Raw genomic sequence first — 15,957 nt, forward strand, 5'->3', positions numbered from 1 at the left:
TCTCAAATACAATAATTTTTTAACACTCCAAAACTGTGTTAAGATCATAGGGTGATTATGGGGAACTAGAAAAATTATGGATGAAAAAAAAATTCATCCATAGAACAAGAGAAAAGAGCACAAGAAAGGCAGTAATGTAAAAGCAAAGGTAAAAAGACAGGTTGATATTTTTATTAGCAAAAGCATCCTTTTCCTTCATCATAATTATTTACATTCCAATATACTGTATCAGTAACTTTCAAACTTTCTGATCTCAAGGCACGCATAAACTAATTACTAAAATTCTGCAGCACACACAAAAGTATATTTTTTGCCAACCTGACAAAAAGTGATAAAATTCTGATTCATTCTCACAGAAGAACTATTGTAGCACTGGCTGTGGTCATTCTTTTGACAATCTAAGGAAAAAGAGGTCAATGCCCCTGACTAAATAATAAGGCATTGCATGTTTTAAAAATTCTTGCTGCACACCTGTTGAAAATTGCTGTACTATGTTGAAAAAATGTAACAACATCAGTAAGGAGACTTCTAGGATGGAATATAATGACTCTATGTGCCCCCAATATAGAATAAATAGGTAGAGTTCTTAACTGAACTAGGTATATGAACAGGGAGAATACAGCCTCCTATCCAATTTTAAAGCTTCCTGGAAATCCAGGTAAATAAAGCAACAGGAGAAGGCAGGGGGGAAAAAACAAACAAAAAACTGTAAAGGCCAAGGAAACAGCTTGAAAACCAAAGAGGCAAACAATACCTCTCTCTCTTCCAGAAGTACACAAAAAGTATTGAAACACAGGGGGCACTTCAAAACTTCTGCTGAGTTAATAAACAAATGGTGAGGACTTATGAAGAAGTGCTAAAAAGTCCAACTAGAAATGGACTTGTCAGAAACAAGAGATAAGGTTTAGAATTAATTTAAACTAGAAACTGATAATGGTTAGTTCTGCAATGTTTTCTCTCTACTCTTTCTTTCCTAGACTTTCTTTAACAAGCATATTTAAATTTATTAAATACTGCAGAGGCATTTCCAGAGCTGGAAGGGATGTCAATAATGTTTAATAGCAAGAAAAAAGAGTTGAGTCAAATTGTTTTTTTAAACAAAGCAGAAGCGTAGGATAAGTGAATTGTGGTTTTTCTGATACAGTGCATCTGGAAACCCTCTTTCTGTCCAAGGTACTATATCACAAAGTGACAAGGAAGGGCATGTTTCTAATTACACAGTTGTGATAATATAAAATATCTTTGATACAAATGTCACTATGCTATATTTTCTATATATTTACCTTTTTCTTCACTGTTTAATGATGGGTACAAATAAACCATCCAAATGGTAAGAACTATGTAATTAGAATAACCCTAAACCTTCAGCAGCTACACAATTTATATTAAACTAAAACCTAGAATAATAAAAATTAGAGATACGCAGTTGAAGATAATTTTAATGGATTCACTGAAGACAGAAAAATAACTATTAAAATTTTATCATAAATATGAATTTACTTTAGCCTAAAACTAGCTATACATTTTTGTACATTAAAATAAAGAGCATTTTACATAATAAAAATATACTGAATTTAGTTAGCTTTCCTAACAAAAGTCCAAGCACAAGATCATAGCTAAGTCACTGCTAGCCAAACTAAAAGAATAATTAACTAAAATAGTGTGTAATATTGTTAAATTAACTTTGGGGTATAATTTATGTCCCAAAAAATGTACCCCATTTTAAGTGTGCAGTTCAGAGTTTTGACAGAGGTATATACTAATGTAATCACCACCAGAACCAAGACACAGAATATTTCTATCAGTCCAGAAGTTTCCCCAGCATCCCCGCCCAGTCACCCATCCACTCTCTGCGCCTAGTCAAAACTGATCTCCTTCCTGTCACTATACATCAGATTGTCCTTTATTCTAGAGTTAGATATTAGTGAAATATTAGTATTCTTTTGTGTCTAGTTTATTTTGCTCAGTTATCTTTAAGATTTATCTCTGTTATGTGTATTAGCCATTTGTTCCTTTTTATTGCTGAATCAGATCCATTATATGGTCATATCCATTCACTTGTTAATAGATATTTCAGTTGTTATTAGTGCCGCACTGTTTCCAAAATGGCTGTAGCATTTCACAGGAGAGTTCTTTCTAGTTGCTCCACAACTTCACCAATAGTTAATATTTTCAGTCATTAGCCATTCCCATGGGAGGGTGTTGGTAGCCTGTGGTTGTAATTTGCAGTTATCAATTGACTAGTAATGATATAAGAGCATCTTTTCATTTACCATTTGTAGCTTCTTTAGTGAAATATTTATTTTGCACATTTTAAAATCAGTTTTTTCTTATTATTGACTTGTAAAAGTTCTTTATACATTTTAAATAGAATCTTTATCTTTATCTGATATATGGTTCACAACTATTTACTTCCAGTATGTGCCTTTCATCTATTTGATAATATCTTTTAAAGAGAAAAATTTTCAATCTTTATGATGTCAAATTTACCTTTTTTTCCTTTATGGCATATTTTTGTATGTCCTAGCAAACATTTTACTTGAGTAGGTAATATCAAGTATAGTTTCAAGAGGGGAAACCTCGGAGTATTTAATAACTGACATCTGAGAACAATTAATTACAGATTAATAAAATTTTAAGATGATATCAAATTGGATGCCGCAAGCACTTTCAGTGGAAATGCAAAATGATAAAGGCCACTCCTAGGTATTTACCCAAGTGTATTAAAAACCTACATTCAAAGTAAAGTCTGTACATAAATGTTTACAGTATAGCATATTTATCCATCATAGCCTGAGAACATCCACGATGTACTGCAACAGGCAAATGAATAAACTGTGCAACAGCCACACAATTAAACACTACTCAGTAATAAGGAATGGACACTGAGTCAGGTAACAGTATAGATGAATCTTAAAGTGTATTTCCTAAGTGAAAGAAGCCAGACCCAAAGGCTTCTCTGTTCAATTTCATGTATAAGACACTAGAAAAGACAAAGCTTCTAGGGAAGGCAAACAGATCAGTGGTTGCCAGGAAATCAGGGGAAAGCTCAGTTGACTACAACAACTAAAAAAGGAGCCACACAATGGAATTCTTAGGGTCATGGAACAGTTCTGTATGCTTTTCTTTTCCATCTTTGTTTTGGACCAAAACAAGTTAGGTTGGAGATTTGCTACTCTGGTATTGGCTTGTTTATGGGCTTCACTTACTAGTCTGTTCTTGACCAGCAACTCTGAAAGACATGTACTAGTTGCCATGTCCTGCCCATTCATTATGCCCAAGGCAAAGCCTGATCACAGAGCCTCAACCCCTCACCTGGCCTTAGGGAACTACCTGTGTGGAAAAGTAAACAATGATTTTCATGACTTCAGAAAGATTCTCAACCAGGACCAAGTCAGCCAATATAAATCTGCATTGGTATACATATGTGTGTGCGTGTGTGTATGGAATTAGCCATCTTAGAGACGGGGGAAACAAGTTGGGCAATTAAAACAAATGGTCTCTCTCAATGGTTTGGCTGAACTAAGTGGCTGGGTTGGTCAAGCATGGGGTGGTCTGTGGGCTTCACTTTAAAACTGGTTTCTCTCTTCTGTTCTAAAGGCTTGGACAGAAAGCGCCCAGAGGTCTGAGAGGGGGGAAACCTAAAATATTCCCCTCAGCCCAAACTAAGTATCGTGGGCAAAAGGGTTTTGGACAGGTGTGATGTGCCTGGCACACCTTCCTCCAAAGAAGCCTTTTTTTTCCCTAATGTGGGACATTAAAAAATTAATCCCTGCCTTTTGTCATCTAGTGGTTATGGATTGAATGATGCCTTTTAACTCTGTGGCTAAATTTGTTGCCCCCAGAATACAACAAGAATGCCAGCCTGTTAAACCAAGTACACCGTTGTCCGGGGACAGCCAACTGACCTGGAGTCTGCACGATCCTTCCCCATGTGGGAAGGCCACCCTCCCCTCCACACCCCCACTCTTATTAGGGATTTCTGGACCCAAGGGTAGGTAGGATGATGACCATGTCCGGCTTGAAGCAGCTAGAGGAGTACAAGACCTTTGCCCATTGTCCTTTATAAGATTATAAAGGATCTTAAGTCTGAGAGGGAGGGATTGTTATTTTTTATTGTTATAAAAAATTAATTAATTTAAAAAAAAAACACACACAAAAAATGGTCTCTAATAAAAGTTAATGTGAGACTAGTTTTAAAATAATAACTTATCTTTACTGTGAGTTCACAAGGTATCAGATCCATGAATAAGAACAAGCTAATTAAAACTTTTTTAATTTCTTAGAAATTAAAGATATGATAGCCAACTAAATTGAAAATTAAAATTTAAAAAAGTGACCTAGAACACAGAAGCAAGAAACCTAATATCTATAGAAAATAAATTTAAGACGAGTGAAGCTAACAAAAATTCAAGAAAATACTAGAAGATCATGTAATACTTTAGAAATTCCAAAGGAAAAAAACTCACTAAAACTCTTATTCGCATAGAAAACAAACAACAACAAAATACAGACAAACTTTCAAATTGGGAGGAGTGAAGACTGAAAAGAGAATGGAAGTTGAGCTGTATGATGTTTGATGTATAAGAGAGGTAAGTACAGCAAAATGATGTAGAAAGACTGAAAATGAACATATAGGCAATAAAGATCTATCTGGTATACACAAAATTGACAGAGATGGTAATAGTAATATCAGACAATGTAGATTCCACGGCAAAAGTCATTAAATGGCAAAAAAGGTATTTCATATTTTGAAAGATTAAAATCCACTAAGAACAAGCAACTACATATAGTAATCTAGAAGGATGAATTCAAACAAATTAATAGTCCCTGTGGCAGACAAACATATTTTGCTTACTGATTTGTCAGTTTTGAGAAAACAACAAATAAGGTTATAGTACATTATAATGAATGTGGCAAATAAAAACATTAGGGAAAGGACAGCTGATCAAAAATATTTTAGAAAAATGCCCAGACATTTAGAAAAGTACATTTAGAATATTATCATAGCAACCATTTCTAAAAAATCTAAATATATAATACAAACTATCCAATAAGAGAATATATACAAAGAGTATTTTAATAACCTTGGGGTGGAAATTCAGAGGCCATAAAGGAAGAGAACAGTATAACTGACAACATGCATATTAAAGATTTCTATACAGGAAAAGCTCCCAGAAGTAAACTATAAAAAATACTAGCAAATGACATATCAAAATAATAGCCACTACATGTAAAGAGCTATTAAAGTCAATAAAAAAGAGTAACACTTCAACAGAAAACCAAGCAAAAAATATAAACAGGTAACAAAAGAATACAAATGGCTAATTTACACATATATTCAACACTATCAATAAGCAAAGAAATACACAATTAAAGCAGTTATAAAATAGTATTTTTCATCCATAAAATAACAAAAATATAAAAAGTTATTGTATCATCTTTGCAGCAATGGTTTTGAGACAATTCTTCACAGGTCTCTCACATTTCTGCATGTCTTAAAAGCAGAGGTGCTGAGAGCCTTTGTTCCAAACTATCTTTTCAAGGGTGTCTCTGTAGCAAACATCCTTGATAAAGAAAGGTCTCCCTCTGAAGGAGAGGGCATTATATACATATTGTCTCTATCTATGACAAAAGTTGGGCTGGTTTACTTGCAGCCTATTATGAAAGATTCAGGTTCCCTAAGCTCAGAGTTCTTCTCCTGTAATGCAATTTACTGCCATGTCCTGAATCATCTGGCCCTCATCACATCACCCACTGTAAATTAGGGTTCAAGGAAGCAGTACAAGAAAATGATGATCCTCTGGCTACTTTTATTGCTGTGCTTTGTCTCTGACCAAGGAATCTCATGTCTTCTGCCAGCTTCCAAGTAAGGTAAAATCTCAGCCTTGACAATTCTTGGCAATGATATGGCAACAGAAGCACTGTCATAAATTGTATAAATCTGCTCTTACAACAATCTTTTGGAGAGCAATATGGAACAATCAATCAAAATTTAAAACATAGTGATCCTTTGACCCAGCAATTCCATAATTCCATGTTTAAACACTTACACTAAAGGAATAAACAAACATGCAAACACACACAAATGATCCCTGTCCCTGTAATTTTGTTTGTGATAGAAGTAAATCTGAAATTGGCTTATTATCAATAGGGGATTGGTTATATATTACTATTTGGGGGTTATCCCTACAATAAAATACCAAAAAGAGTTTAAAAAGATATTGTTATATGCACTGATATAGATTGTTGTCAATTATTACTAACTGGAAGTTATATATAGTACACTGCCACTTATGAAACAACTGTAAACTTACACACATTTATTTCTAATGTCTAAAAGGAAAGAAGACAAGTGATTAAACAGTGATAATCTCTAGGGTGGGCACACAACATATTTACTTTCTCTTTTGGCTATATCTGTACATATTATTTGACTTAAGAAAAAGAATGTATACATTTATGATCTCATGAAGTTTCTAAGTATCTATTATAGCAACGCTTGAAAATTCATTATATTTAAGATGTTCAGTTGGAATGGTAAAATACAAATAGACATGAGGTTGTTCTAGGTGTCACTTTACAGGCATTTATCCCTTAGGGCTGCTGAAACCAGGTATACAACGTCCTAAGTCAGAGCAGATAAGGGGAGAAACACCATACTTAAAATACACAGAGCAAATCAAAATACATGCAGAATTTGATTTGAGCTGCTTCTCCATGTACAACTCTGAGGAGCAACTCTACATGGAGAGCTGTGAGTTAGCAAGAGGAAGAATTTAACAACAGTAAATGATTCAACTGACCTTGAGAAAAAAACAAGCTAAAAAAGTTATTTCAAGAAAAGGCAAGAAATTTCAAAAGAAGGGAGGGCTAAAAAAGGAAATCAACTTACCCAACTAAGTGTGTTCATTACAAAAATAGGTAGTGATGTTTACAACATGCCAGGCATTGTTAGAATCCTTAGACATTAAAATACATTATAAACCTAGAATAATAAGAGCAGCACGGTATCAGCAAAGGAAGCCAGGGATCACTGAACAAAAATTCAGAAGTGCCAAAGATTAATGAGAATCAGGGCCTAAGATACAGTATTTGTTATCAGCTGGGAAAAACTGAATTCAACATATAACGATGGGGTCATTGGCCAACAATTTTTGGGGAAAAAAACAGTAGAGCCTTACTTCCTTTCTCACCCTTAAGTATTGTGGAGGTAGGTTAAGGATTTAAACATGAAGAATATGAAGACTGAAAAATACTAGAAGAAAACAGAGGTAGACATACACAATTCATGTGACAAATAGTCTAAGAAGATACCAGAGTTAGAACCATGAAGTTAAAACGGATTATTTAAGAGGATGGGCAATGAGACTAACACAGTAAAAAAAGGGGAAAGTTTTGTTAAATGACCATATTTCAAAGTAAAAGATAAGCAGTTAGCAACATTTTAAGATGCCATTATACAGAGGACTATAATCTCATTACCGGATCATGGCATTAGTGAAAATAAAGTAACCATTTCACATTGAGCTGATTTTCAAGTCCGTAACAAAAAGAAAGAGCATGAAAACACAGGGATATGAGAAACAAATATTTGGCACAGCCATTAAAAATTTTTTTTTAAGTTGGTACCCAAGAAAGAGGTGTGGAAAGAAAGTCCAATTCAATGAACTATTTAAAAGAGTGCCTACTATGGGGTGATACACCTTCCCACTGGAAATGTAAGTACTGACCTTTTCCCCAAAAAACTTCATCACTAGAGGAGCATTTGATATATCAGGAAACTCTCCCTCTACTCAACCAACAGGTACAACATGTAATTCGGCCAACAGAAGCATGAAGCGAGCTTTAAGGGCAAAATATGCCTAACCTCTGAACTTAAAAAACCGAGTGCACACCAGAAAGCAGTAAAGGCAGCTTGTGTCCTGGGAACAGACCAAAACCAGCAAGATCCAGCTCCTGGTGTTTGTGAGTCCTTCAGGACTTAAAGCCAACGCAACTACCTGACCACAGGTTTATATGGTCTTGCCTTTCTAATTATTTGTGTATTTCAATTAGTGAATGCATCCCAATACTCCTGCTATGAGTACTTGGGGAACCATCAAGGAAATGCAAAACCAATCCCCTTGCTTAACACGTTGTACAAGTGGATGTTCATCATCCCAGAGCACTCTAAGGAGGCCCTAAACACAGAAATGAGGCTGCTGCCGGGTGCTTCGTGGCAGTCCTGAATGAAGTCACAGGCCTGGTCAGGCACAAATCACGGGACGCCACTGGAGTATCAAGGAAGCACACACAGGAGCAACAGATACAGACGTGCAGGTGGCCGACGCGTGGCAGCAGGGCCACAGAGAAGCTGCGGAGTCACCAGGGCCCGCAGACGGCGCGGTGTAAACACCCTGCACCGCTCGCAAGCCAAGGCTACGCCTCACACCCTGCCGGCCGACTAGAGTTCAGAAAAGAAGCGCCCGAGGGCGGATGCTGTTCTCAGGGTCCCCAACAAGCCCCGCAGGCGCCGAGTGGGCGGTGGGGGAGGGGAGGCGCGCGGGGACCTCTGCAGCGCGCCCAGGCTCCCAAAGCTCCGCCCCGGCCAGGCCCAGCCCCAGCGCAGAGCCAGCGCCGAGGGAGGAAGACGGGAGACCTGCATGAAGGAGAAGTAAAGAAAGGACCGTACCCTGGAGGGACCAGGACAGCGCGCGCCGTGGGCTTCACCAGCGACCAGGCGGCGCGGTGAGGCCAAAGCGCGATGGCCGCTCCCAAACTCCCGCGCTCCTGCGCGACCGCGCCGAGCCCGGCCCAGCGCGACCCGGAAGGAAGACGCGGTGGCCGCGAGGAGGGCGGGACCGAAGGGAGGAGGGGCGCTGTCCGGGTAGAGCCCTTGGTGGCTTCGGGACCGCCAGTAGGACGGTTCCCAGTTCCGGGTGTATCCTTTAAACAGTCCGGTTACTCCCGGCGGACCGTGGTTGCCAGCCCTCAGCGGGAGTAATTTCTCTCTGGTACCACCCTGCTGTCTGTAGGGTTGCTACGGGTTTTTCAATTCAGAGTTGGGTCATAGGGCTTGCGGATGGTAAGATCTCCAGAGGAAAAGTGGAGCAAAGTTATGTCTTCTAAAGGCGTAATTCGCCAGATTGGCAAACCTCTTCTGGCCCAGATACAAATCCTTTCTGCAGGCTCACTTTCCTCCCAACATTCAGAAGCCTGTGATCATTACCATTGATGGACGCTCTCACGATCTCCCTTAGTCGTTTTAAATTAGTTTTCAGTATATATAATATCACGTTTTTTAAAGTTTACATCATTTTATCTTATTACAAGGTTTCCATTAAGATAGAAAAACATTTAATAATGACATGTTGAACACATACTTGCTGATTGCTCCTAAAGAGGCAAAATAATGATATTTATATTAACTGAGCTGATATGTGATGTGCAGTATAAACTGCATACAAAACGGGAAAATTTTAAAAGGAATTGAAACTTAATCCTCCATCTCACTTGAGTATGGGCAGCACTTAGTGACTTTCTTCCAAAGAATATGAAGGAGTAAAAGTAGCTTTATTGTGGAGAAACCTGGTAAACACTACGTTGACCAGATAGATGAAAGTTAACACCACTAGTGATATGGTGTGATGAGAAGGCACTTCATCCCTGTGATATTCTTCCTCAAAACCCATAAACCCAGTCTAATCTTGAGATAACATCAGAATATCCAGATATCCTACAAAATGCCTGAACAAACTGTCAAGTTAATGGGGTGAAAAAAGGAAAAACTGAAAAATTATCGAACCAGAGCAGGGCTTAGGAGACAGGACCATTAAATGTAATGTGGTATTTTGAATGGGATCCTGGAATATGAAAAAGACATTAGTGGGAAAAGTAGTGAAACTGGAATGAAGAGTGGAATTTAGAGAATAGTAATATGTGTACCAATATTGGTTTTTTAGTTGTAACAAATGTGCTATTATAATGTAAGACATTACAAATAAAGGAGAAATTGATGTGTGGTATATATGAACCCTCTGTACCCTCACTGCAACTTTTTCTGTAAATCTCAGTCTATTCTAAAATCAAAAGTGGATTAGAAATAATAAATGAGTTCACTAATAAGTAAATAAACCTGACCCTTTTATGGTTGCAAGTGAGACTTAGTTGAGTTGATACCTTCAGGGCACTCAGACCCAGTCTAAAGCGGTTTCTCATTTATAACATAATTCTAAATAAGCTTTTTATTGCAACATAAAATATATTCAGAAAATGACAGAAACTATGAGTGTACATTTTGATGTATTCACCACTCAGATTAAAAAAATAGATAACTACTCAGGAGCCCTCCACGTGCTCTCCTAAATGTCTACCCTTTACTCTTCCCCAAAGGCAACATTTCTCCTGACTTTTAATACCAGAAATTACTTTTGCTAAGTTTTTGCCTTTATACATATAAGATGGATTCATACGTTATACACTCCTTTGAGTCTGGTTTCTTTCTCTCAACATTAGGTTTGTGAGAGGTATTTACATCATTGAGTATAACGGTAGCTTCTTGAGTTTCTATTGTATAAACATACTATAATCTCTTTGTCTGTTCTACTCCTGATGGGCACTGAGATGTTTTTAATTTGGATTATTACAAACAATGCTACTGTGAACATTCTTATGCACATCTTTTCATGCATGATCCTCCATACATTTTTTTTTAAATTGATTCTGGAGAGAGGGGAAGGGAGGGAGAAAGAGAGAGAGAGAAGCACTGATGTCAGAGATTGGCTGCCTCCTGCACCTGCCCTGATTGGAGATGGAACCACAACCCAGGCATGTGCCCTGAGAGTTATTCAAACTTTCGACCTTTCGGTTTGCAGGGCAATGCCCAACAACTGAGCCATACTAGCCAGGGCTACCCTCCATGCATTTTCATGTCCCTGGTGTTTAATAGATGTAGTACTTGGTGCTGTTATTTTATTTATTGTTTTTGTTTAATTTGCTTAGTTTTGTTTTAAAGGCACTTAAAGTACTGCTTGGAAAGTATGCAGGGTTATATTTAAGGAAAGGAAAAGACTACAGCAAAGTTCCATTTCTGTGGTTAGATGGAATTTTGGTCATCATTGCTCAATCTACTCTCCCTCCAATCTTCTTGTCTCGAGGGCCATGCCATTGCCATGCTTTGTTCACTGGCAGAAGAGCCAAGCGAGGCCAAGGAAAAGGGCGATACTTATCAGTTAGTGATGGTGCTGATTTAATGGGTGAATTAATGCCTCGTTATTAAATGGAATGTTGTTTGCAGCTGAATAGCATCCCACGCTGTAACAGCACTATTACAAATAAAGGAAGTTCCAACAAAGCTTAATTGTGCATAAACTCACCAACTCAGCAAGCTGGTTATGATTCATTCTATGTTAGCTTCAAAAGTTACAATGTTCTACTCAAACGGGGAGGCAGGCAAAGAAGGAACAGGTTCAAAACTCTTCTTTGTCTCTAATCTTGAAACATTCATTATCATAACCCTTCACTATTATCAAGTGTTTTTTTTTTTATTTTAAAATGAAATGTCTATCCATTATAAACTCTCAGGGTGAGGAATATGCATGACCATCAGATGCTATATCAGAGAAGTAGAGATATCATTCAGCACATTGCAGAAGGGCCAAAAATGTCTTCACAATGAGCTCCCTTAGGTTTTCTATCATTGGTTCCCAAGTAGGTTTTTCTATTAAGTCAAGACCTCACAGAAAAGGCAACTCCATGCATTCTCTAAATAACTCAGCCAACATTTTTTACCCTTGTGTGAAATCTTAAGTTAACTAGTTTGTTGGAAAGTATTGTTCAGTCGATAATGTTAGTTAAGGTTTTTAATATGTTGGTGGCCAAAAAGCATGACTAACATCCAGTAGGAGTGATCTTAGTGTATTTTTTTAAACCTTTTACAGTCAATAAGTTTCATTTTAATATTAATTTATCAAAATATTAGGCTAGAAACAGTTACAGTCGAAGAAGAAAATAAAATTTTTAAGCAAGAAAAACCTCAAAAGTTTCATAGTCCAAACCCCTTTTTACAGATGAGGAAAATGAGGCTCAGAGAGGTTCTCCAAATCATAGTGTCAGAATTGTCAATAAAACATAGTTCTGACTTTAAATTCAGTGTTGTTTTTTTTAAATTACGTCACATTACTTTATGATTTAACAAAAACTTAACTAATCATACTCCTATATTACCATAATTTGAAGTAGCATTATACAGCAGAAAGAAAATTGAGCTTTGGAGAAGGAAGACCGGTTTATCCAGCTCTGCCATGTATGTAACTGTGATTTTGGATTAGCTACAACGTCACTGAGTTTGTTCTCACTTTTGTGAACTCTGCCCAACTCATAGGCACTGGAGAGATTTTAAAAAGATCATATATGTGAAAGCATTTTGTGAGCTATAAAGTAGTATGCAAATGTATGAATGTTATTAATATTTATTAAAACATGTTGAAGTTCAGAAATTGAGTCATTCCAGCATAAATTGTCAGAATAGGACTTTCAAGTTCATTCTAGTCTAATCCTTTCCATTGTTGCCAGAGGAGAGAAAAGCTTAGAAAGACTGGATAATTTACCCAAAGATTTATGGCAAGTTGCTGGCAAAGCCAAGTCTCAAATGTAGGTCTCTTAATTTGTGACTTCCAATAAACAATTTCTAATATCTTTGGTAACTAGAAACCAGTAATATGGTTTAAAATAATCTGATAAAAGTTTAGACTGAATTTGCACAGGCCTAGAAGGGATATCTTGAAATATTTTGTAAAAATATTTAAAAAATAAAAACTTACCTAACTAGCCCTGACCTCTGTGGCTCAGTTGATTGGGCATCACCTTACAAAGCAAAAGGTCACCAGTTTGATTCCCAGTCAAGACACATACCTGGGCTATGAGTTCGGTCCCCAGTTGGGGTGCGTACAGGGAGCAACCGATCCATGTTTCTCTCTCACATCTGTTTCTCTCCCTCTTTTTCTCCCTCCCTTCCCCTCTCTTTAAAAATAAATAAATAAAATCTTTAAATAACTTATCTAACTTATACTGTTTGTACTGTTTTGACTTGTACTTTTCCTTTTTATGTAGTTTGAGTCATTACCTTTAAAACTTAATATTAATGAAAAATTGTTAGTGGTCAATAATAACGTAGAAGAAATACTACCTGGAGACAGAATAGATCTCTTCCTGAAGTAACTTCATGCCTACGGTTCTATGATGGATCAAACACACAGCCATGAAAATGAAGTTTGTGGCAATTGCCCCAAGTAATCCCTCTTCTTCCTTTTGTAAGTGAACCTCTGATAGAGTTCCTGTGTATCTGTAGTAGGCAGATTCCTGTGGTCTAGTCACAGTGACATGATAATCAATAGAAAAAAAAGTAAAGAGTATCTTGTCCATACAAATAAAGCAAAAGTGATATGTAATTATCTGAGAGTTTCAGTATTAATGTTCCATGTAATTCAAAGTCTTTAATCTCTCACAATTATTTTGTCCTTAGTGGAAGATTTGTGGGGACTACATTATCCAGAGAAACAGGCAATATTCACCCATTTACTTGTGCCCTTGTACAGCTGTGAATTCCCTTCTCCATTGTAACAATCTATCTACTTAAAACAAAAAATTAATAATAGGATTTTCTGGGTTACCCATGTTTTTGAAGGATAAAAAAAGTGTATTCAAATAAGATCCTTACATATGCCACCTACAAGAGACTCACTTCAGATTGAATGACACAGACTGAAAGTAAAGGGATGGAAAACAATATTTCATGAAAATAGAAAAAACAAACAATAAAAAGCTTAGGTAGCAATACTTATACCAGACAAAATAAACTTTAAAACAAAGGCTATATATAACAAGAGACAAAGAAAGATGCAGCAATTCCACTTCTGGGTATTTATCTGAAGAAAGGCAAAACACTAAATCAAAAAGACGTACATCCATATGTTCGTTGAGGCATTATTTATGACGGCCAAGATATGGAAGCAACCTGAGTGTCCATCAAGAGATGAATGGATAAAGAAATGGTGAATACATCCAATGGAATATGACTCAACCATAAAAAAAGAATGCAATCTTGCCATCTGCAACAACATGCATGGACCAATAGGGTATTGTGCTGAGTGAAATAAGTCAGGTGGAGGAAGACAAATGCCATATTATTTTACTTATATGTGGAATCTAAAAAACTAAATAAACAAGTAGAACAGAAACAGACTCATAGATATAGAGAACATTTTGACAATGCCAGATGGAAGGGGATGTTGAAGGGATGGGTGGAAAAGGTAAAAGGATTAAGAAGTACAAATTAGTAGTTAAAGGATAGTCACAGGAATGTAAAGTACAGCTTAGGGAATGTAGTCAATGATACTGTAGTAAATACGTGTGGTGTCAGATGGGTACTAGATATATTGGGATGACCACTTAGTAAGTTGTATAATGTCTAATCACTGGGTTGTGCACCTGAAACTAATCGTCGTCGGCAGCCGTCCGTCTCGAGAGACGATGGCGTAGCTTCCTGAGAGTCTATCTGCACCGCCGAGAATGGCTGTGCAGTCCGACTGGGGAGTGACAATCCCTGCCACACTTGTTACAGGTGAAGGCAGATGGCTGTTGTTGCTGCTGCTGACGCTGCTTCCGCCTCGATCTTTTCTGGACCGCCTCCTCGTTGCGCGCAGCCTCCGTGCGTGACGTACCTCGCCTGACCGCGAGCCTCCAGGCTAGGCGGTCGTCTGCTTGAACTTCCCATGTGTTGAGATTGATGGAGCATTGTGTCATGTTCTTTTTGCAGATGTCTTTGAACCGCAGTTTTGGGCGCCCTGTCATCCTCTTGCCTTCTGCTAGCTCGCCGTAGAGGAGGTCTTTGGGGATACGGCCTGCATCCATTCTTTTGACATGGCCGAGCCACCTGAGGCGTCTCTCGCTAAGAACTGCATGCAAACTGCTCATATTGGCTCGCTTCAGCACCTCGGTGTTGGGGACCTTATCCTGCCAGGCGACATGCAGGACGCGTTGCAGGCACCTCATGTGGAAGCTGTTGAGTTTCCTTTCGTGCCTTGCGTAGGTGGTCCACGTCTCGCTGCCATAGAGGAGAGTGCTGAGTACGCAGGCTTGGTAGATGCGCAGTCTGGTTTTCTCAGTGAGGCTGGAATTGTTCCACGCTCGCCGGTTCAGTCTGGCCATAACTGTGGCTGCCCTGGCGATTCTCCGGTTGACCTCCAAGTCGACTGACAGAGAGCTCGAGATGGTGGACCCGAGGTAAGTGAAGTCGTTGACAACCTCCAGGGTGTGTCCGTCGATGGTGATGCATGGGGGAGTCCCCGTGCCTTGAGCCATAACATTCGTCTTCGTCAGGCTGATGGCTAGTCCGAACTCCTTGCATGCGTGGGAAAGGCAAGTGACTAGCTGCTGGAGTCCCTCTTCGGAGTGTGATGTCAAAGCTGCGTCGTCGGTGAAGAGCATCTCACGGATGAGCACCTCTTTGACTTTGGTCTTGGCTCGTAGACGGGCCAGGTTGTAGAGCTTGCCATCGGATCTGGTGTGAATGAAGACACCCTCGCTGCAGTCCTTAAAGGCGTATTGGAGGAGCATGGAGAAGAAGATTCCGAACAGCGTAGGCGCGAGGACGCAGCCCTGCTTTACTCCGCTGCTGACTGGGAAGGCCTCAGAGGTTGCGCCGTTGTAGGACACCGTGCTGTGCATGTTGTCGTGAAAGGACATGACCACAGCAAGCAGATGTGGTGGACAGCCAATCTTCCGTAGCAAGCTGAAGAGTCCGCTTCGACTGACCAGATCAAACGCCTTCGTGAGGTCAATAAAGGCGAGGTAGAGTGGTTTATGCTGCTCGTGACACTTCTCCTGCAGCTGGCGTAGGGAGAAGATCATGTCCACTGTTGATCGGCCAGCTCTGAAGCCACACTGGGACTCTGGGTAGACGCGGGAAGCAAGGGT

General features: G+C 38.7%; 1 protein-coding gene across 1 annotated transcript in view; it reads right to left on the reverse strand.

Annotated features, from left to right (window-relative positions):
* Positions 1–8,798, reverse strand: part of FBXL4 (F-box and leucine rich repeat protein 4) — a 71,782-nt gene extending 62,984 nt beyond the window's left edge. Inside the window, exon 1 of the mRNA XM_090279692.1 lies at positions 8,675–8,798. The gene's annotated coding sequence lies outside the window, so the exon portion shown is untranslated. The remainder of the gene's footprint in view (positions 1–8,674) is intronic.
* Between the last annotated feature and the right edge of the window lie 7,159 nt (positions 8,799–15,957).

This window comes from Furipterus horrens, unplaced genomic scaffold (genome assembly GCF_987537825.1).
Source record: "Furipterus horrens unplaced genomic scaffold, mFurHor1.1.pri manual_scaffold_6, whole genome shotgun sequence".
NCBI classification, from domain to species: domain Eukaryota; kingdom Metazoa; phylum Chordata; class Mammalia; order Chiroptera; family Furipteridae; genus Furipterus; species Furipterus horrens.